Source organism: Macrobrachium nipponense, chromosome 15, assembly GCF_015104395.2.
Source record: "Macrobrachium nipponense isolate FS-2020 chromosome 15, ASM1510439v2, whole genome shotgun sequence".
In the NCBI taxonomy this organism is placed as follows: Eukaryota; Metazoa; Arthropoda; class Malacostraca; order Decapoda; family Palaemonidae; genus Macrobrachium; species Macrobrachium nipponense.
In genome coordinates, this window is record NC_087208.1 from 59,837,438 (window position 1) to 59,861,580 (window position 24,143).

At 47.0% G+C, this 24,143-nt stretch overlaps 1 pseudogene; it reads right to left on the reverse strand.

Moving 5' to 3' along the window:
• Positions 1-670: 670 nt before the first annotated feature.
• LOC135226701 (zinc finger protein 250-like) overlaps positions 671-24,143 on the reverse strand; it is a 28,675-nt pseudogene continuing 5,202 nt past the window's right edge.

Here is a 24,143-nt window from a genome sequence, read left to right on the forward strand (position 1 = left end):
CATTAGTGGCCAACCAACAAGATTATGGTTTTGGGTGACCAAAATTATGCACTATGTTCCCCAAAACCAAAAACCCATCTCATTTCTTGCAGTCATAATTCACATTGCACAACAAGTAAAGTTTTTCACATTTCTGAACTAAAGGTCCAATAGGTGTACAGTATGGTGTACTACCATTTAGACATCAGGCAATTTTCTTCTTTATACTTGGGAATTGAGAATCTAGAATTCATAAACTTAAAAATTGGGGCTTCAGTAATAATGGGTTCACAATACATAAACAGAAATTAATTTTAAAAATGTTATTTTTCCAATAGAAGTGTTGACTCGTATACATGCATGCTGCATAAATTGTGTCTAGTATATGCATGTTTCTTATTAACACACAAATAAAACTAAAACATTGTGTTGACATCTGCTTATACATACTGTAGTTTGAATTCACCCTGCAAAATACTGTTTAAACATTTAATTATTATTATGTTTCAGGTGAAGGATGTCCATATGATTAATAAATGAAACTGTAAATGAGCAAGACTAACATCATGTCCAGTGATGCTGTCACCTTACTTTAGCCTAAAAGTACTTGAACATGACTAAACGGATACACACTTTCAAGATGTTGCATCCCTTGCATAAAGCTACAAGAGGTCACAAAAATACTCTCAGGTTACATTTCTTTCATGGACTACTTTTCTTCTTTATTTGTGTTATAATTTCCTTCCAACAAATATGCTTTCTATTTCATCAAACAACATGCTTGATTTGAAAGAAAAACTAATAAATCCTAATATTTTTCCAATACCATACCAAAATGTCTATTCACTATTACCCAAAAATGACAAAGAACAATTTTTTAAATTAACCAAACCACTTTGTTTCTTTTTAAAGATTATTGTAATATAATATACTATTCTCATACAGTATTCTTTAAAAATAATAAGACCTTAAAAAACCAGTACTATTCTTCATAAAAGACCCAAATGTTCTGGTACATAACACAGAGTACAGCAATACTTTTAAATTTACACACTGTGCCACAGCTGCACAACAGCTGGAATCACATGGAAGTCGAAATAGTTATTAAAGACTATGCCAAAATTCAGGGTAAATTAAATTATCCTTAGGATAAATGATACAACCAAAACAGTACTGTACAGTATTTGTGTACGCAATCCTGCTAATGCTTCATCAAAGTTTTGAAGCAAAATGTGACAACCCTACAGAGTCACAATTTTCAATATAACATACAAAATACTTACATTCAATTACTAGGAATATACTGATTATATGTCATTTACCTGTTTAAGATATGCCATACGCAGTACTATTGTTTCAAATACAGTATACTGCAAATTAAACAAAGGTCACTTGTCTATTATCGTATGAAATTAAATAACGTTCAAAGGTGGTATCAATTTAAAAAAGGCTTACCACTTCATAAAATCTAATACTGTACATGCAAGAGGTATCTAACTGTTGATTTAGATCTATCCATTATTCAACAAATATTTATACATACAAATATCTTACCATGAAGACAATAACAATCTGAATCTTTTAAAAAATCATTCTCAGGTAACAAAATAATTATTTCATTGTGCTGAAAGGGCACTAATGGGAGTAACAACATGAATTGGATTGATTTGAACTATACCTGACTGAAGTTTAATTGACTGTAACATATTACCAGACATGTGCACCGCCTGAATATGGCGCATGACGGGCTCACTTTCCTGTCGCCAAAACCCACACTCTTCACAACGAAACTCAAAGGATCCTGGGACTTTGTCCACACTACTTGCAGACATTCCTCCATTCTGTGAGGAAGAGACTGCTGTAGCAGTTGTAGTTGTAAATGTACCATGATTGGCAGTTGATCCATGAGAACTAGCAGCACATGGAGATTGGTGGACTTGTAAGTGAGCTTCTAACTGTGCAGCACCTGATAAACAAGCACCACATTCACTGCAAGCATATGCTTCTGGAATACGAGTGGGTTCCTTATCAGATGAAACTGTTGTAAGAGGACCGGAAGACAGAAAACCAGCATCAGCACCTATTGTACCATCAACACAAACTTCTGTTTCTGTTGTGTATGGTGTTGAAGGCTGATCTGCCCTGGAGAAAGTCAACCTAACACGAGATGACTGGTGGGGCAGATGAACTGAAAGATGGGGAACCAAGGCTTCTAACCTGTCTGAATGTTCCCCACATGTAATGCATTCAGCTGTAATTGTACCGTGGGTAACCATGTGATTATCTAGTAATGATGCAGACAACAAAACAACACCGCATATCCAACATATAAGTCCACTACCTGAAGTGTTTCTTGTAGAATCTGTTAAAGTTTCATGTGTTGCCATATGAGCAGTTATCTGAAGCTGGCTGCAAGATGCATGGCAGCATACACCACACATGTACTGCTTATCTTTGATCCTGTGTCGGATAAGTTCTGCCTTTGAAAGAAACACAGCTTTACATGCATCACACACATGTCTTTGCTCCCGGAGAAGTGGGTCCTGGCTTCCCTTCTTACCCTTCGCACCGCGAGAACCTTTTCTCCCACATTCAAGAGTTTCTAAAACATGAATAAAATTGACATTACTTGTACTATGAACATTTTGTAAATGGTTAAAAATATAATTTTTTGATGTTGCTTTAAAACCGCACAGAATGCAGTCAAAAGTTTGTGGGTTTGGCTTGTTTTGCTTAGTATCTGAACTCACTGTACCATTCTGACTCAACAAACACTGTACATCTGAACGGGTATTATTGGTCTTATACAAAATTGTGCCATACCCTAAATTCACAGTCTCTAACATATACGAATCTGGATGTATTCTTTGAATATGGATTTCTAAGTTCATGGGATCGACAAATTTAAGACCACAGTCTCCACAAATGTTCCATTTACTGTTTGTTAGCAGCTTGTCTGATTTGTTATTTTTGAGCGTTTTGGACATATTATCTACAGGCCCCAAAGAAGGAACCTGATTTGGCAAAGGGGAAAGACACGGCACTGTAGACTGAGGAACTGGCTGCACTGTTGGCGCCAAATTAGTATGTCCCATCTGCGGTGTATGAAGAATTGTTGTCATGTTAGAATGAACATGGGCAACAGGCGGTGGTGCAGGTGGTGGTGGAGGTAGGTGTGAAGGTTGAGGCTGCTGTCCATAGTTCTGCACTTGATGTAAAGCATCATGATAATAAGCTACAGCTACATTATGTGGTTGCTGGACTAATGAGCGGTCTGGGACAAGCAACCGTTCCCCTGAATGATTAAGGCGTTCATTTTGGTGCAGATATGTCTGCATGTGTTGCTTTTGGTGCTCAACTAAATTACCCTTGTCTTGAAACCAACGGCCACACTCAGCACAGGTAAAACCCCCACTTTTTGATATTTCAACCCACAACTGCTGTTTACTATTATGTTGTCTCTCAATATGGAGCTCAACATTCACCTTATCACAAAACTTTGCACCACAAACATTACACAAATATGGCTTTTGCAAAACTGCATTCTTTTTTGCACAATCACTTCCATTACCCTTTTTGTTTTTTCTTTTTGTTTTTCTTTGGCCATGCGAAGAGCAAGTTTCCTGCATAATGCCCCACGCTTGTGTTTTGTGAAATGAGATGCCTCACGGAACAGCCTACCACATACTTCACATGTGTATGAATCAGGGAGTTGTTTATCCTTTGGGGCTTGTTCTAGTACCTGAAAGTAAACGACATTTGCAATAGGTATATATACAGCTTCTATGGTGATTCATCTCGAATAAAACATTCATTATTGTGGCATAATACAATACAGTAGAGTAATATAAACTATTTTATTTAGCCAGGTGAAATTTAATAAGCAATTTCACAACCTGTACAATAAAAACTTGGGGAGAGTATAAGAAAGTAAACTAGAGTTCAGAGACCACATTTGAATGTCATTAATACAGTATAACTTCGGTTAAAAATGTCAAAAGGTAAAATTTTTACAATGGCCTATGATTTAGGACAAAACACAACTTTCAATAGATAAAGATTAAAAACTCAAAGTCTATCTATAAAATAATGATTCAGTTATTGTTCCCATACCCAAACAAATGGTGAAGGTTAAGTTCATCACTAAAAGTGCATCAGACTTGTAAAAAAGGCAAATACTATAAGTGTTAAATTTAAAGAAAATAATAAAATAAATGAAATAAATAAAAAAATAAAAAAATTCCAGTCTAAAGTCATTAGAATTTTTCTGAACATACATAGTGAAGTCTTCACTGTGGATCACCTTTGGTAGTGAGGGTCAAGGTTTGTATTCCCATTGGAACAAAATTGCACAAAAAAATTCTATGATATTAGGCACATTGCATGTGGAAATCATGGATGGTAGGAATCGGGTAAAGGTGGATATAAAGAATATTAATTCAATATCTGACACATCCCTGACAATAACAGAGTGACTAAGCAAGGTGCTACTAGTAATTATTTTTATGTGTAGTTTAAAGCACTCTGCATTTCAAACAGCAGCAGGTATATGTGAATCCTAATAGTATACAGTGGTTTTAAAAATAGGAAGTGAAAGCAGAAAGAAGACATCAGTTCTCTTTGGCCCAAAACATTAATACACAAAAAAGGGTATGACAAATGAATATATTACAAGAACAGAATATTATGGATAAAAGCATGATACTAACTAGTGTAATTACGGAAAAACAGGAAGAAATGAAGACATGTGAAAGCAAAATAAAATATTTAGCATTCCCTTCCTGTAATAATAGGCAATTATTAAAACTTATGCATTTGAACAGTTTGTTATGGTAAATTCTGATTACCATACATTAAAATCTACCTGGTTACAGTGAACATCTGTAAACCAAACAATCATAGAGCATGGGTATATATGAAAAGTATATTGAAAGCAATGGTTTTAACTATTTATTAACAAATACTGTATAACACAAGACATTTAAATCATAATATTTTACCAACCTTCTGTACAAGAGTATAGAGCAATACAAAACTACATATATACATATTTATACCTGCATGATTTCTGGTGAGGAAGTTCCTGCAGATCTGGGAGAAAGTTGAGAGGCATGTGTGGCTGGTGAAACAGAACTACTTCCATAAAATATTTCAACTAACTCGTATGGCTCCACACGATTGTCAACCTGCCGAGAAGTTAATATTAGATCTTTTCTTTCTTTCCGTAATCTTTATTTGACAATAATAATCTCAGTAATCATTACAGAGCATCAGAGTCCAACATGATTATTGACAAATTGCTGAAACCTATCATATGCTACAATATAGTGCTAATCCATTCAATTTTTGGTGATTACACATACATAAAAAACTTTAGCCAAAATGGCTGAAAGGCAAGGCTTCCGAGTTAAGAAGTCTATGGAATGTACAAAACCAGACACAGGTATAATATATATGGTTATATATATATATATATATATATATATATATATATATATATATATATATATATATATATATTATATTACAGAGGGTACTGCCAACTCAGGTAGGGCAATATATATTTGTACCTTACAATAATAGCAAAGTGTTATCAATTAAGCAATCCGACTCAATCCTTAACAGGTAAACCTACAATTGTTCCATAAACAATTATAAATATGATATTGTAATGATACAATTAAGTTTGTTCATACTTACCTGGCAGATATATATAAGCTGATAATTTCCGACGACCGACAGAATTTAAAACTTACGACACACGTAGTGGGGAGTCAGGTGGTTAGTACCCATTCCCGCCGCTGGGAGGCGGGTATCAGAATCATTCCCATTTTCTATTCATAATTTTTATTTCCACTGTCTCCTGAGGGGAGGTGGGCGGGTACTTAATTATATATCTGCCAGGTAAGTATGAACAAACTTAATTGTATCATTACAATATCATTTTTGTTCATGCAACTTACCTGTCAGATATATATATAGCTGAATCCCACCTTTGGTGGTGGGAGAGACAGAAATAGAGGATTTAGGAAACACATAGTGCAGATAATTGATATCTTGATTCCTTACCTGTTAGCATAGCTGGCTTCGTGATTACTGCCACGTAAGTCTGCTTGTGCTACTAGAGGTTGCCAGCAAGGTAGAGACCCTATGAAGCTGGTGCACTTCCAGATGATCTGTCAACCATGGGGCGAGACCACGACGTGACTAGACCATGGACCATACTAATGAGGGCAACGAGACAAAAATACCACCACCTGGCTTAGTTTACCAAAGGCATCCCACTTAACTAAGCTAATGGAAGGGAGACCCGCCCCAGGCGGTCACCCCACAACCATAAACACAAATTAAAAACCCCCCTAATCCCTAAAGGATAGGATGAGTGTTACCTTCCTGCCCCCGCAAAACAGTGTCTGCAGCAATGTATGGTACGTCCGAAGAGAAGCAATTTCGTATGTCACTTTCACCTCCCGCAGGTAGTGTGAAGCGAACACCGAATTGCTTCTCCAAAATGTGGCATTCAAAATATCTTTGAGAGCCATATTTTTGTGAAAGGCTACCGAAGTAGCAATAGCTCTCACCCTCGTGAGCTTTACTTTCAGAAGCTTTAAATCACTGTCACTACACTATTATGCGCTTCTTGAATCGTATTCCTGATGAAGAACGCCAGTGCGTTTTTCTCGACATAGGAAGATCAGGTTTCCTCATTGAACACCACAATTGTCCGATGAACCTCTGCAAGCTTTAGTTCTCTGCAGATAGAACTTTAGAGCCCTGACAGGACACAGGAATCTCTCACGTTCGTTTCCAAACTATATCTGACAACCCCTTTGATTTCAAAGGACCTCGGCCACGGGTTGGAAGGATTCTCGTTCTTTGCTAAGAACATGGGACTTAAAGAACACACCGCACATACTTTCTGAAAAGCCAATCTGCTTGCTAATGGCCTGAATTTCGCTAACCCTCTTCGCCGTCGCCAGAGCGGTTTAGGAAGATCGTTTTCTTCGTCAGATTCCTCAGAGAAACTGAATGAAGCGGTTGCGAAGTTACTCGACATCAAATATTTGAGTACCACATCCAAGTTCCACGAGGGTACTTTAGGCTGGACTACCTTCCTAGTCTTGAACGATCTAATGAGATCATGAATGTCCTTATTATTAGACAAATCGAGTCCTCTGTGTCTAAAGACTACAGAAAGCACGCTCCTGTAGCCTTTAATAGTTGGAACAGCCAACTTCACTTCTTCTCTCAGATGAAGAAGGAAGTCAGCTATCTGGCTCACAGAGGTTGTGGTGGAGGAAATGCCCTTCTTCCTGCACCAGGATCTGAAGACAGCCCACTTCGATTGGTACATAGCGATCTGAGGAGGGCCTCCTTGCGGTGGCAATCGCCTTCGCCACAGGTCTTGAAAAACCCCTCGCTCTGGCCAACTTTCTTGATAGTCTGAACGCAGTCAGACTCAGAGCGGGGAGTTTTTGTGTACCTCTCGAAGTGGGGCTGTCTGAGTAGATCTTTCCTTAAGGGTAGAGTCCTCGGAAAGTCTACCAGGAAGGACATCACCTCTGTGAACCAGTGTCGGCTGCCGGCCAGAAGGGGGCGATGAGTGTCATCCTCGCTCCTTCCGATGCCGCAAACTTCCTCATCACTTCCCCGAGGATCTTGAGCGGGGGAAAAAGCGTATATGTAGGCCCGACCACTCCAAAGTAGGGCGTCTACTGGCGACTGCTCCCGGGTCCAAGAAACTGGGGAGCAATAGAGTTGAAGTCTTCTCGTCCTGGACGTTGCGAAGACATCTACCTGTGGACAGCCCCACAGGTTCCACAGCGACTGGCAAACCTCTTGGTGAAGGGTCCACTCTGTCGGCAACAGCTGTCCTCGCCGACTGAGAAGGTCCGCCCGAACATTCTGTACTCCTGACACGAACCTTGTCATGATCGTGACTTCTTGCGCTTTTGCCCACAAAAGGAGTTCCTTTGCGATGGCAAACAGAGAAGGCGAGTGAGTTCCCCCTTGATTTCTTAGGTATGCCAGCGCTGTGGTGTTGTCCGAATTGATCTGAACGACTTTGCCGGATACTTGTCTTCCTGGAAAAACCTGAGAGCCAGATAAATGGCTGACAACTCTTTCAGATTGATGTGCCAGGACACCTGTTTCCCCCTCTCCAGGTGCCCGACACTTCTTCCCTCCTAGTGTTGCTCCCAACCCGTGGACGACGCGTCGGAAAAACAACACTAGGTCGGGGTTCCGAAGTTTTGAGGTGGGAGAGCCCTTCTGCGAGACTTCCGAGGATCTGACCACCAACTTAGGTGATCCTTCACCCCTCTCGTTAAACACAAGATCGCCTCCAGATCTTGCTTGTTCTTCCAACTGTTGGCTAGGAAAGAATTGAAGAGGCGGTCTGAAGGTGGAGCCTTCCCAGAGAAACAAACTTCTCCAGTGAAGAAATGGTCCCCAGCAAACTCATCCATTCCCTCACCGAGCATGTTTCCTTCCCCAGAAAGGTCGCCACTTTCTCCAAGCATTGAAGTTGTCGCCCCTGGGACGGAAAAGCCCGAAAAGCCACTGAGTCCATCTGAATCCCCAGATAGACTTAAGATTGAGACGGAGTCAAATGACATTTGTCCAAAATTGCATTTTTCCTAACTATACAAAACCTGAGGTCCTTTTTACAATAGGAAGGTACTAGCGGCAGCTGGATAGGTCGTAAGCTTTCGAACAAGGGGTTCGGTAGTTAACTGCTTGTCCGACATGCGCGCTGCGCGCGACTGGGAGGTAAACAAATCACTTTTGCTTTTGGCCCAAGCAAAAACTGCAGAGTGAGGGGTGGCATGAGGTGGGGCTATGTGTAAAAGGACCTCAGGTTTGTATAGTTAGGAAAAATGCAATTTTGGACAAATTGTCATTTGTTCCGACACGGCATACAAACCTTCGGTCCTTTTACAATAGGAAGACTCACTTCTTGGTGGGAGGAATCTGAGTCTTTTGTGAACAGACTGGTGTTCGCCCAACCTTGGAAGTCTCCCTGTCGTAAGAGCGAGGGAGGGATCCAAGCCTCTGTCCGATTGATCGGGGTGTGCACCGCAGGATCAATGGTCAGACCTCTGGAGAGTACTAAGAGAGAGGCAAGCGTATCTCTTCGTACCAGCAATGTAAGAACTTGTTCCTGTACAGGAGCAAATATAAAGTCATGGGTTTGACTCTTGTAGGCATCCACTTCCCCCCCCATTGTAGGAGGAAGTGGTGGATATTCTGCTCCATCCCTAGTGAAAGAGATAGGATGGGGCTCTGTCATATAGCTCACCTGCATCTCGTCCTCATCCAGCGTAGTGACGACCGTGGCCCTCTGCCCACAGGTAGAGGAGGAGGAAAAGATGGGAAGAGGGAGCCAGTCACTCACTCCACTCACACATCCATCCACACAGTCACACCAGGACTCGATGCTGTTTCAGCCTGCGAGGGTCTGGGTTAGCTACACAACTTGTTGAGCAGCCACCACGTGTCCCAAGGAAAAGGTATCCAAGGACCTGTGGGCAATATCCCGAAGGTAGAAGGACGTAAAGGTAGTCTGGTTAGACCAGACCCCTGCCTTCAGGACCTGCGCCACGGAGAAGTTCTTACGAAACGCCAACGAGGGGCCAATACTTCTGACTTCGTGAGCTCTCGGACGGGACGTACGGATGTCCGTCACTACCATCAGCTCATACGCCCTCCTGATGACCTCACGCAGCCAGAATGAAAGAGTGTTCTTGGGATACTTCTTTCTTGGTTACCCCGGTGCTAACGAAGAGGCGTCGACACTCAGGCCTGAGGTGTCGAGTTTTCTTCAGATAGCGCCGTAGCGCCCTCACAGGACAAAGCAGCATCTCATCCGCATCATTATCGGTGAAGTCCATTAGGGAGGGAATCGTGAAGGATTCGAACCTGTCGTCAGGGGACCGACGGTTTCTGAGTCTTCGCAACGAAGTTCGGGACGAAATCGAGCGTCACAGATCCCCATCCCCTGGAGTGTCGTACATCATAGGAAAGACCATGAAGTTCCCCTACTCTCTTCGCCGATGCCAGGGCCAGCAAGAAGAGGGCGGGTTCTTGAGGGTCAGATCCCTGTCTGACGACTCTCGGAGTGGCTCGAACGGCGTTCGAGTCAAACTCCTAAGGACGAGAGTCACATCCCACGCAGGGGGCCTGAGTTCCCTGGGTGGGCAAGACCTTTCGAAGCTCCTCATAAGCAAGGAGATCTCGAACGAGTTCGAGATGTCCAATCCCCTCAGTTTCAGGACGAGAGCCAGGGCGGCTCTGTATCCTTTGACTGTGGGGACTGAGAGGGAGCTTCTCTCGGCGAAGAAAAACGAGGAAATCCGCTACCTGCTGAAGAGTGGCTCTGAGAGGAGATAGACCCCGTCTACGGACACCAACCACAGAAGATCGGCCCACTTCCCCTGGTACACAGCTGCAGAGGACTGACGGACGTTTCCAGCCATCTCTGTTGCTGCGCTACGAGAAAAGCCTCTCGTTCGCAAGATGAGGTGGATAACAGCCAGCCGTGAAGACGTAGGGACTGGACTGCTCGGTGGTACCGCTCGACGTGTGGCTGGGCGAGAAGGTTGTGCCAAGGGGGAATCTCTCTCGGTTCTCCTGCGAGAAGAGCCAGCAGGTCCGGATACCAAATGGCCTGTGGCCATTTGGGAGCCACCAGGATCATCCTGGAGATTCGGGGTGACCAGTGCTCGACTGATCACCTTGCGAATCAGGCTGAACGGGGGAAAGGCATAGACGAAGAGGTTTGTCCCACGGTGTTGAAGAGCGTCCCTCTGCAGCTGCCCATGGGTCCGGCACGGCCGAGAAGAACACCTGGAGCTTCCTGTTGTGCCGGGTGGCGAACAGATCCACGACTGGTCGCCCCCACAGGTCGAAGAAACCTTTCCGCCACGTCCCTGGTGTAGAGACCACTTCGGTCCCTCACCTGATAACCCGACGGCTGAGCGTGCATCTTACTAACATTCCTCTTCCCTGGAATGTAGCGTGCCGACAGCTCTATTGAGTGTGCCTCGGCCCACTCGTGCACCTGCGAGTCAACTGGTACAACGGGAGAGACACTAGGCCCCCCTGTTTGTTGACGTAGGCCACTACCGTGGTGTTGTCGCACATCAACACCACTGAGTGTCCCATCAAGCAGTCCTGGAACTCTTGGAGAGCTAGGAACGCTGCCTTGAGTTTCCAGTACATTGATGTAAGGTGCTTGTCGTTCTCGTCCCACACTCCTGAAGTCAGCAACTCCTCCAGGTGTGCGCCCCATCCTCGGTCGATGCGTCTGAGAACACAGCTGCATGTCCGGGGGGGGAGTGCGCAGAGGCACTCCTCTTAAGAGGTTCCTGTCGTCCAGCCACCAGGCTAGGTCCTGCCTCACCTCCGGTTGTCAGTGACACTGGAAAGCTTGGGGGATCCGTCGCCTGTGACCAACTCTCCTTTAGTCTCCACTGAAGAGACCGCAGTGAAGCACAGCCCGTGAGGGACTAACTTCTCGAGTGACGACAGGTGTCCGATCACGACTTGCCATCGCTGAGCTACCTGTTCCTGCCGAGACAGGAACTGGTTGGCTGCCTCCCTGAATCTGCTGATCCGCGAGTCTGCGGGGAAGACTCGCCCTGCTACCGTGTCGATCAGCATACCCAGGTACTTCATCCTCTGCTTGGGCTCGAGATCGGACTTTCGAAGTTCACAACGATCCCCAGATCGCGACAGAACTCGAGCAGTCGATCCCTGTCCTGTAGCAACTGCGAGCGGAGCTCGCCAGGACTAACCAATCGTCGAGATACCCTCATCAGACGTTATCCCGTGCGAATGGGCCCAAGCAGACACCAGAGTGAACACTCGCGTGAACACCTGTGGGGCGGTTGAGAGACCGAAGCAAAGTGCCCTGAACTGGTACACCGTCCCGTCGAGGATGAAGCGGAGGTACTTTCTGGAGGACTGATGAATGGGTATTTGGAAATACGCATCCTTCAAGTCCACTGAAAGCATGAAATCGTTCCCTCTCCCTGATGGAGTCCGAGCACTGAACGTGCCGTCTCCATCGTGAACCGGTCTGGCGAACAAACCGGTTCAAACGAGAGAGATCTATCACCGGGAGGGCGCCAGCCTCCCGTAGACTTTTCCACCAGGAAGAGTCGACTGTAAAAGCCTGGTGACTGATCCGTGACGATTTCTACAGCTCTCTTGCTCAGCATGGTCTTGATCTCCTGTCTCAATGCTACGTCCTTCGATGACCCTGGACGTACGACTGTTGTTGGACCGGTTGGAGGTGAGGGGTGGCCGAGATTCGAAGGGTAATAGATATCCCTCCCGAAGGACATCTACAATTCAGGTCTCGGCGCCGTAGCGCTGCCAAGTTGCCCAATGGCTGGCCAGGCACCCCCCCACTTCCGGCAGCAGGTGAGGGGGAACGCCGTCCCTAGCGTTTCCCCCCTTTCTTCGACTTCTTCCCAGAGCCTCCACGGGAGGAGGAGGGCTGGGAGGAGGGCTGGGTTACGGCTCCCCTTGGTAGAAGTCGAAGAAGACAGAGTCTTTGGGCCCCCGGGGCTTCGACGCCGCTACCGTCTTAGCCACCGAGGAAGCACTAGCCGAGCTCTTAGACTTGGCCGCAGTCCGAGGCTGCCCAGAAGCCTTCGAGACTGCCTGGTGAACCAGACGGTCACTGTCGTCAGTGCGCCGTCTGTCCACCGCAGCGTCCACCATCTCTCCTGGGAAGAGAGAAATGATTGTACTTACAATGATTCTTTCATACACAACACAACCATATACTCAGGAAAGCAAAACGACGAGAAGCGGGCAGAGAGCGTCGAACACACACGTCCACTCGCTGTGAGGCCCGAAAGCAAAGTGATTTGTTTACCTCCCAGTCGCAGCGCGCGCGCCTGTCGGACAAGCAGTTAACTACCGAACCCCTTGTTCGAAAGCTTACGACCTATCCAGCTGCCGCTAGTACCTTCCTATGTAAAAGGACCGAAGGTTTGTATGCCGTGTCGGAACAATGCGACTTTTCGAGGTTTACCAGAAGCCCCAGGGACTTTGCTAACGTCATGGTCGTGTGCAGGTCCTCCAGACACCGTTCCCGCGATGAAGCTCGAATAAAGCCAGTCGTCTAGGTAGAGAGAGATCCGTATATTCTCCAAATGAAGCAGCCTTGCCACGTTCTTCATTAGAATGGTGAAAACCATCGGCGCTGTGGTCAGGACCGAAGCAAAGTGCCCTGAATTGGAATACCTTCCCCTTCAGGACAAATCGCAGGTATTTCCTTGATTGGGGATGGATGGGGACGTGAAAATACGCGTCTTGGAGGTCTAGTGAGACCATCCAATCCCCCGGTCTCAAAGCTGACACAGGCGGTTGTAAAACCCTGGCGATTCCAGGTCGAAGACCTGTTCCACCGCTTGCTTGCTTCGATCATTTGTTCCAGCAGATCGAAAAGCACTTTCTGCTTCTCTCCTCGATAAGAGGGAGACAAATCCTTTGGTGTTGAGGATAGCGGGGGTGACTTCAAGAAAGGGATCCTGTACCCTTTCCTCACGACATCCAGCGACCAAGGGTCGGCATCTCTCTCTTCCAGGCTTTCGCGAATCGAAGAAGCCTGGCTCCTACCGGCGTCTGAAGGACTTCCGAATCACTTCCTACTCTTTGACGGAGCAGGGGTTTTTTCCTCTGGAAGAGCCTCTTCCTCGGGAGGCTGCTTTCGAGGAAGGTCCAGCACGAAAGGGCTTCGATTCTTGGCAAACGAAGCTCCAGAAGATGAAGCAGCTGCTGGCCATTCTAGAAGACTGAGCCAGAAGATCTTGCGTTGCTTTTCCTGAAGGCTTGAAGCTATGCCTAAACCATAGCCTGGGGGAAGAGATGGTCTGAGAAAGGAGCGAAAAGCAAGTCCGCCTTTTGCGTTGGAGAGACGGAATTGGCCGTGAAGTTACAAAAGAGCGCTCTCTTCTTGAGAATCCCGAGCTAAAGTGCGTAGTCCAACTCCTCAGAACCATCCCTGACGGCCTTGTCCATGCAAGAAAGAACGCTGGACAGCTCCCCCAGACTAATAGTATCAGAACTCCTTGACCTGGCATCTAAAACTCCAAGACACCAGTCGAGAAAGTTGAAGACCTCTAGAGTCCTGAAGAGGCCTTTTAGGTGAAAGTCGAACTCGTTATGGGTCCAAGTGACTTTTGATGAAGACAGAAGGGCTCTTCTGGAGGCGTCTACGATGCTCCCGAAGTCACCTTGAGCAGAGGCTGGTAGTTTAACGCCTATGTCTTCTCCTGTCTCATACCACATGCTCCTTTACCGCAGAGTCTTGAAGGCGGTAAAGCTAAAGAGGACTTTCCTGACGCTTTCCTCTTCTCCATCCACTCATGGACTTTCCGGAAAACGCTTGCTTCGTGAAAGCGACTTCGTTCATTTTAATGAAACCCCGAAGCCTTCGTTGCCTTAAAAGAAGAAAAAATTGAGAAGGAGGAGTACGAGGGGCTTCCGGTTGAAAAGTTTCTCCGAACTCCGACTGTAGAAGACGCGTCAGAACTTATAGTCCGATGAGACAGTAGCTGGTTGCTGTCCCTCCTCTGCTTCTACTAAATCATCGCTAAACTCCTTCCTCAGAAACTGGAGAAGTAGGAGGAAACTCTGAAGAAAACTGACGAACAGGAAGGGTTCCTTCATCCACCTGAACTTGCATTGGTGAAGAACTGTCTAACAGCGCGCGCTTGGCGTCCGAATTCGCACGTTTGGCGCCGACAGGGTGCAGCGCTCGACATCTACTAACACACGCTTGGCGTCCACTGGCGCGCACCGAGCGTCCACTAGTGCACGCTTGGCTTCCACTGGTGCGCTGCCGAGCGTCAGTCAGCGAGCGGCTGCCGCTCACTGGTGCACGTTTTATCAACAACAGGTGCGCGTTTGGCGCACCTGAAGCGCGCTCCACTTGCACAGAAGCGCGCTCAGTGTCCATCACTCGCTGCGAACATACGAAGACTTGCGAGCGGGAGATATTCCATCCTGAGAGCGAGAAGCGAACTTCTCACCTCCTCTAGAGAGCTGCTGGGGAGCAGAACGAACTCTAGAGGGAGACTCGAACGAAGAGAGAGGCTGAGAGAGAGAGAGCGGGTCTTGACTTCTTCACAGGAAGCTTCTCATCCTTCCTACGACGCGGAAGAGACTCTCTAGCAGCAAGAGCGTCCTGAAGTTGCTGCTGCAGTGACTGAATCATCCTCTTGTTTTGGCGAATCTTCCTGCTCCGGGGAGGGACTGATCCTGTAGCAGGAGAGCGGCGAGGGGACGCCTCCCTCCTCCTCCCAGGTACGGCCCTCTTCCCGAGCTCTGGAGCGACTGTATCGCTCGTACGAGCTAACTGAATCCAAGTCCGAAGACTCTCTACGCCTTTTCTGCGGCGGAAAAGCAGCGAACGCACTGGTCAGGCGAAGATCGCAAAAGCCGGAGAACTAGGACGTGAAGCGTCAACATTACGCGCCGTCCTTTTCAGCGGACGTGAAGCACCTTGAGAACTCCACCCTTAAGTGGGGATGAAGCCTCCGATGACGAAAAAACACTCCTTGAGGAGACGTGCCACGCGCACGCTCCTGGCAGTCTGGGGATTTTCATCAGTAACTGACCGAAGGCACGTCAGATCGGTGGGGGTTCCTTGTAACCCTCCTTCGGCTTTCGACATGCTCCCTCCCCAGGTCCCTGGGAGTCAAGCAGAGGTCCAGGCCTAGAGGCGAAACGAGGCCGATCTGACGCACCCTCCACTACACAAGGGGTCATCACTGCACTTTTGCACGTCACTTTTGCTCTCAAGAGCCAACACTTTCGATTCTAGATTACGAATCGACTCCAATATTAAGGATAAAAGTATTACTCTCTACAGACACTGCTTTCAGGGCCCGGAGGCAAAACTACAGGGTTAGGAGCATTAACAGAAGGAGGGTTAACAGGAGAAACATTAATTTCTTGCACGCCTGAAATACTCCTGGAGGAAGACCTCCTTAACCTATCCTTTTCAAGTTTCCTAAGATAGGTCTCATAGCCTTCCACTCAGAATCTGTTAGTCTTTCGCACTCCTTGCAACGGCTTTCATACACACATTCATGCTCCCTGCAACTCTTACATACCGTATGTGGGTCTACTGAGCTTTCAGTAGCCTACCTCTACAATCAGTTCTAGAGCAGAACCTAGCGCTAGCTGTACTAGACCCTGACATATTATTCCAAGAAAAGTCCAAACCAAAATCAAATCAATCACTAATAACGTGTGCCTAGCCACCGATCCAATCAATTAATCCAAAAAAAAGAACCAAAAGGGATACTCAAGTAGCAAAAAGTTTCCAAATCCAGACGGAGTGCTGTAAACAGATGTTCACAACACCGGCGACAGAAAAATTATGAATAGAAAATGGGAATGATTCCTGATACCCGCCTCCCAGCGGCGGAATGGGTACTAACCACCTGACTCCCACTACGTGTGTCGTAAGTTTTAAATTCTGTCGGTGTCGGAAATTATCAGCATATATATATCTGACAGGTAAGTTGCATGAACAAAAAATCATATTATGCAACACATATTATGGGCACCACTCATTATAGCTAGTAGTTATGCGAGATTATGGAACATCCTATGGGAGTTGCAACCTTATTCAATTATTCTTTAATATCCAAGAACCTTATTGCTTATAGTACTGGTAATCTTCTTAGACACAAAGATCTGGTAATTCACTTGTATTCCACATAGGAAAATTAAAATACTATGTCTCAGAAAATGCCCAAACAGTTTCGTCCTCCAATGGACCTCTTCTTGAAGCATTTATTAAGGAAAGAGATAAAGTTTACAGTGTATGTAGACAAGAAAGGCCTAACAAATTTTAAACATACAGTTACCTAAACTAGCAGGTTGAGCTACAAACTATCATCAGTAAAATAAAAATAAAACAAGAATAGTAGTTGAACAAATTAAAAATACAGTGGTACCTCGAGATACGAAGGGCTCAACTCACGAAAAACTCAAGATACGAAAGCTAACATGAAAAATTTTACAGCTCTACATACGAAAACTTTTCAAGATACGAAAGGTTGTTGCTGGAAAGTCCAAGATTCGCCCGCCCACTGAGTAGATTCGCCACCATCCTCCTGCTCTCCCATTGGTTCCTAATGCTAATCACCGCCATGAGATCCTTCTCTCCTATTGGTCAGCATCCTTCCTATCATGCATCTTACTACGTAGCAGCGTGCCTCGGCCACTCGGTACCAGCATCGTTATCGTACGCAAGCGGTATTTGTTCATTCTAACGATTTTGTTTATTAACGTAAATTCGTTAGTGATTTCATTGCAGTATACGTACTTTATCGTGTTGTGTGAGAACTTTACTCTATATACTTATACGTAAATTACATACAGTATATACGTAGTCATGGGTCCCAAGAAAGTTGAAATTCACGGAAAGAAGAGAATGCTCTCTTTAGAGACAAAGATGTAGATTATCAAGAAGTATGAAGCTGGTATGCGATTGAGTGTGATCGCCAAGGAATACGGCCAAAATCCGTCGACAATAGGCACCATCCTTAAGCAGAAGGATGTCATCAAAGCAGCTGCACCTTCCAAGGGCGTCACTATTTTGTCCAGCAAGAGGACCCACGTGCACAACGAGATGGAATGGCTGCTTCTTGTCTGGATAAAAGACAAAGAAATTGCTGGCGATACGATAACAGAGACGGCAATCTCCCACAAGGCCAGCGCTATTCTCGGCAATTTAATTGCCCAGGTCGAAGACGACGGAGGAGAAGGGACATTAACGCCAACCCCACTTCAAGGCTTCGCATGGGTGATGCAGCATGGGGCAGGCTGCCAGCCTCGGACACAAAAGCGGCCGAAGCCTTTGAACCAAAAAGACGTTCAACGAGATGATGACCAAGGAAAGCTACAGTTCTCAGCAAGTCTTCAACTGTCATGAGACTGGCCTTTTTTGGAAAAAATGCCTCGTCGGACGTACATCACAGAGAGAGAGACGAAGCTACCCGGGCATAAGCCTATGAAAGACAGGCTTACGCTCGCACTTTGTTCAAACACCAGTGGGGATTGCAAGGTGAAGCCCCTACTGGTCTATCATTCTGAGATCTCGAGCCTTCCAAGGCCCACAAAGTGCTTAAGGAGAAGCTTCCAGTGATGTGAGGGCTAATGCGAAAGCCTGGGTAACGAGGCTTTTGTTCACCAAGTGGGTAATCTGTGTTTCGGCTCGACAGTGGAAGAAATTCTTGGAAGAGAAGCGCCTCCCTCTGAAATGTCTGCTGGTGTTGGACAATGCCCCTACCCCACCCTCCTGGCCTCCTCGAGGAAGATATCCTAGCGGAGTATTCCTTCATCAAGGTTCTTTATCTTCCACCTAACACCACCCCTCTCCTCCAGCCCATGGACCAGCAAGTGATATCGAACTTTAAGAAGCTGTATACGAAACATCTTTTCAAGAGATGTTTCGACATCACCGATACCACAAACCTCACCTTGCATGAATTTTGGAAGGAGCATTTCAAACATCGTCATATGCATCCGACTCATCGACCAAGCTTGGCAGGAGGTTTCGAGGCGAACCTTGAATTCCTTGTGAAGGAAACTCTGGCGTGATGCCAGTATCCGGCCGAGACTTCAAGGGATTCGACGTGGGCAAGCTGGTGGTGCAGATTCAGAAACAGTTGACGATCCTGAAACTGTTTTGCAACCAGATCTTGACGAGATCGTTGCACTCAGCAAGTCCATGGGGCTGGTCGTCGACGAGGACGACATCAACGACCTTTTCGAGGAGCACCAAGAGGAGCTTACGACTGATTACCTGAAGGAGTTGGAGGCCATGCAACATAACGTCGTTCAAGAGGAGTTCTCTAGCAGCGGCGAGGAGGAGGAGGACAACCCTATGACAACGCAGAAAATTAAGGATGTTCTAGCCGCTTTTCATAAAGTGCAATCATTTGTAGAAAAAAGACACCCCGAAAAGGCTCACACAGGTCGTATTCTTGCGTTCGATGACGTTTGCCTGAGTCATTTCAGGAACATTGTGAAAAGTAGGCAGAAGCAATCTTCCTTGGATAGTTATTTTTTAAGAGGCCTTTCAGTATTAGCAGGAGTAAGGAAAAAGGAAGAACCAAGTGATACTAAAAAACAGAAAGTTGAAAGTGGTGAAATGACAATTTGTCGAAATTGCATTTTTCCTAACTATACAACCTGAGGTCCTTTAACAATAGGAAGGTAACTAGCGGCAGCTGGACGGTCGTAAGCTCGAACAAGGGGAGAACGGTAGTTAACTGCTTGTCCGATCGTGCGCGCGCCCGCGCGCCCGAGAGGTGAAGAATCACTTTTGCTTTAGGCCCATGCAAAAAGTTGCAGAGTGAGGGGTGGCATGAGGTGGTGACTATATGTAAAGGACCTCAGGTTTGTATAGTTAGGAAAAATGCAATTTTCGACAAATTGTCATTTGTTCCGAATACGTAATACAAACCCTCGGTCTTTAACATAGGAAGACTCACTTCTTGGTGCGGGAGGAATCTGAGTCTTTTTGGTGAACAGACTGGTGTTCGTCCAACCCTGGAGTGCCTCCTGGTCGTAAGAGCAAGGGAGGGATCCAAACCTCTGTCCGATTGATCGGGGTGTGCACCGCAGGATCAATGGTCAAACCTCTGACCAAGTACTAAGAGAGAGGCAAGCGTATCTCTTCGTACCAGCAAGCAAGAACTTGTTCCTGTTTGCAAGAGACATCTAAAATGATGGGTTTGTCTCAATTTGGCATCCACTTCCTCCCCCTTGTTGGAGGAAGGTGTGGTGGATATTTACTCCTATCCCTACTGAAAGGGATAGGATGGTGCTCTATTGAGTAGCTCACCTGCATCTCGTCCTTACCCAGCAGGGTGACGACCGTGTCCCTCTACCCAAAGGTAGAGGGAAGAAAAAGATGGGAAGATGGAGCCAGTCACACTCTCATTCCTCATCCATTCTTACGGTCACACCAGGACTCGATGCTGTTCAGCTGCGAGGGTCTGGGTTAACTACACAACGTGTTTGAGCAACCACACGGTTCCCAAGGAAAAAGATCCAAGGAACTGTGGGCAATATCCTGAAGGTAGAAGGAGGTGCATGCGGTCCGGTTGGACCAGGCGCTGCCTTCATTACCTGCGCCACGGAGAAGTTCTTGCGGAACGCGAGAGAATGATGAAGAGGCGTCCACACTCATCCTGGGTGTCGAGTTTCTTCAGACAGCTCCGTCGCACCTTCACAGGACAAAGCAGCATAGCCTTCGTATCGGAGGCGGTGAAGTCCATTAGGGAGGGTATTGTGAAGGACTCGAACCAATCGTCAGTTACCGAAGGGTTCTGAGTCTTCGCTACGAAGATCGGTACGAAATCGAGCGTCACAAATCCCCATCCCTTTGTGCTTGAACTTCTCAAGAGAAGTCATGCAGTTTACCTAAGACGAAAAGAAGGGAATAGTCGTATGACCTATCCCTCTTCTCGACTTTGGTTATGTACAGTACTCATACTGACAAGCTATTAAAAGACGAAGTAATGATTGCTCTGGAACAACCGAACTAAGTCCATAGCATAGTTCGTAACTGACTCGGGCGCTGACAGCTGCGACTGACTGGTTCGGAATCAGTAGAGGCAAGTTGTCCAAGCATCCGGGTAAGTCACGTGACCTTCGCCCTTTAAAGAGTTATGCTGAGAGACCAAACAAATAAAAATATTGTTAGTCACCGATGCCGGACGGCGCGGGCAATGATTCTCTTAATGCATAAGCTCAAAGGCGAAAGTCAATTGCCTTCAAAAGACCGAGGTCCCTGATGGCAAGAAAATCTCATAGACGTTGAATCTCAGCTTAAGGAGAAACAACACTATGTGACGTTGAAGACGAAGGTAGGCAATGAATGCAACCTACGTCTTCCAGCTGAATCGAGCGAAGGAATCTCAAGATTCTAAACCTGTGCTTACAAATGACTGAAAACGCTAACCGCCATTTCATTGCTGTCCGTTGTGCAATGAAAGCGGGGCGTTCTTCAGTAATGAAACACAGGGGAGAGCCGCTTGAAGAACTGCTTCTCATGGGCTGCAACGTTTGGAAGTAGAGCTGGCGGAGGTGTGGGAGTAGGCGATGTCTTTCAATACATCTGCTAATCCGGGGTGAACAATGAACAATTGTACACCTCCGAATACAAGATATTTTGAGGACAAACTCAGATTCCGCAAAAATCATTCGCATTATCGGGATACGATGCAGCAAGAGACTATTACAGAATTCTGTTACCGTGCGGTAAACAGAAAGATGAGAGTCGAATAGATATCTCTGTTTAAAATTCTCGCAATACCGAAGACGATGAATACTAGCGTTTCTCAGCAGTAGATGGTCATTCATGTATGCGAGAATCCCCGTTAATCAGAGACTTAAGTCCGTGATTGTTGGGCAGAGATACGGTTGTTATTCAATCAAAGCAGGTGAGAAAGACATAAACAACCGTCTATCTCAAAGCGGCAGCTGATACTGAAATGCCTCGGGCAATTCAATACGCAGTAGCTGTCGCTGACTCATCATCCTGAGTTGCCAAGTAATCCTTTCCACGAAGGAATGCGTTCGGCTAGAACCACCCGAGCATAAAAAGATAGCCTCGAGCAATTATATTTAAGCGAAACGAATTTCGGTAAATATAAAAGCTTAAATGGGTGTTGTTGACAAACACCATAAGTATATAAAATTGAAACTGGAAACCTCCTGGGAGGTTGCAGGCAACCCGGGTTGCAGTTCAATAAGAATACTTTTCGTCTAAGTCGCAATCCGTAGAAATAACCAGGATATGCGCCTACCCCTCGGAACCATCAATGCTTAGCAGAATCAATGTCGCGAGGTTAATATACGTAGTATATTTGTAGGATTCTGAACAACGATCTCCATCCTAGATTCTTTCCTTCAAGAAAACAAAATAAGGATTGGAGATCGACCACCTTCGTTCTCTATTAAAGAGAGTGAAGGAGAAGTCTTCCTCTAAGGAAGGAAAGCTTCAATGGTGAACAGAATACTAAGACGATAGTTTCCAGCCAAACTGGATATTCCCGTCCGTTCTTCTCTATTCCAGGTTGGTCGCCTACTGTGAGATAGTCTTCTTTCAGCAGCAGTCTTCTCCTAATGCTAGAAATTCCAGGAATTCGAGCATAGGCGAGGTTCCCGATTATCGTGTAACATATCGGGGATTCTCGTCTCGCTCACTTTGGACCGTGGTCTCGCCTAAGTGTTTGGAGATCGTAAGAAACCCTAACACTCTGAATGCGCTAGAAATTCCGTAGAATTTCTAAGCAGTCTGCGAAACCCCCACCGAATTCGTCAAACGATATCGGCTGGTGGTCCTCTCGATTCCCCGTAGAAATCGCGAATGGGGCAGGATCCCTCCTCAACGACCGGGGGCGGGTTACGTCAGGTAGGACCCGAAGGTCCCCCCTGGTAGCGCAGTCCCCAACGTTGGGATCCTACAGAGAAATCTCTGTAGGATCCTTCCCCTTTCCCTCGTAGCTGTAAGGAGAGAGGGAATGGGGGAGGAATTGGATACTCGCTCGCCTTCCCAGTGGAACTAGCAGTTGGAGAAGAGTAGGAGCAGCCATCGCCTTGCGGCGATGGCCTCTCAGAGTCTGGGAAAACGTATCGTCAGGAGGGAAAACGTTTTCCCGAGGAGGGTTACGAACTCTCACTGTAGGTAAGGGTCTGCCGCCACTGTGAACGTCGTCTGGGTGGGGCTGATCGACACCTGACAGGAGAGAGCCGATACCGTCCTCCGACTCATTCCAGTCCTCGTCGAGGTCGAAACCTCTCAGGAGGACCGAAGGAGTATTAAATACGGTGTCCGAAGACACTAGAAACGCCGCTGTCGCAGTAGAGGAGGTGGAAGTAGCTTGATCGACCCCGCCAGAACTGAGAGAGCCTTCTTGTCCGGAGACGAGAGACTCTGGTTCAAGACAGAATAGGCAAGCTCCGATCGCGGCATACCCACCGTCGGTTTGGGTTCCCTCTCGGGCCCCAAAACGACTCGAACAGAGACATGGGCTCTGCTGGTGGGAGCGGCGATCCTTCCCCCTCCCCCCCGGTCGTTGTGCTGACGAATCAGTGCAATAAACCTGGGTAAAGTTACTCTGAATCTCGGAAGTTTACAGCGTCTTGAGGAGTAGGACCGTCCAGTCCCTCCAACAAGAGCAGCTCCCAGGACCCTCCTCCTTCAGAAGAAGGACCAGCAACAGATCCCTGACGGTTGCCTCCAATCACTTGCGCGTACGTCCTGGTTGGTCCTAAGACCAACCTGGCACGTCGGCGTCGTGACGGATCGTGAGCGGCACATCTCTCACGATCACTCCTATATACCTCGCTCTTCCTGGCGTATGCCGAGGGAAGTTGAAGGTATCGGAGAGACAGAACTGACGCTACCCCCTACTCCCCCTGACGGTCGCCTCCAATCACTTGCGCGTACGTCCTGTTGGTCCTAAGACCATACGTGGCACGTGCGGCGTCGTGACGGGATCGTGAGCGGCGCACCTCTCACGATCACTCCTAGCTACCTCGCTCTTCCCGGTGTAGCCCGAGGAAGTTGAAGGTAGTGGAGAGACAGACCTGACGCTCCCCCCGCCCCCCCCCGCTCGCTGGCAGGACCAGCGTACGTGGGGGGCTGCAGCCGATCACCAACCCGCGGTCCGGGGTGGGGTCGATCTGCAGGCCTGGCCGTGCCGCTCACTGTGGCGAGCGGCTCGACTGAGCACGTCGACCCCGGTCCCGACGGTGCGGTCAGACGAGCTGCTGCTGGTCACCGTATCCGCCCGGTCCCCTGTGGGAGCGGCGGTCAGTGACCTGCAGAGCTCGCTTTCGCCGTGAGACCGGTGAGCGTCCTCGCGGCACGTCAAACCGCTGGTACCAGCCGAGGCTGGTACCGTCGGTCGAGGGGACCTGGGGGACCTCTTCCCAGCCTCAACCCGTGGCCGGTCAGAGACCGTCAACGTCCACCGAGGTACCGGCTGGTCGCTGCGAGAGCGGACCGCTGGCTGGCGAGAGTCACCTGAGCGGCTCTCGACAGTCTTCTGCTCCGTGCCTCGGTCATGACGCTGAGCGAACTCAGGCGTCTTAACTTTGGCTGCACGGTC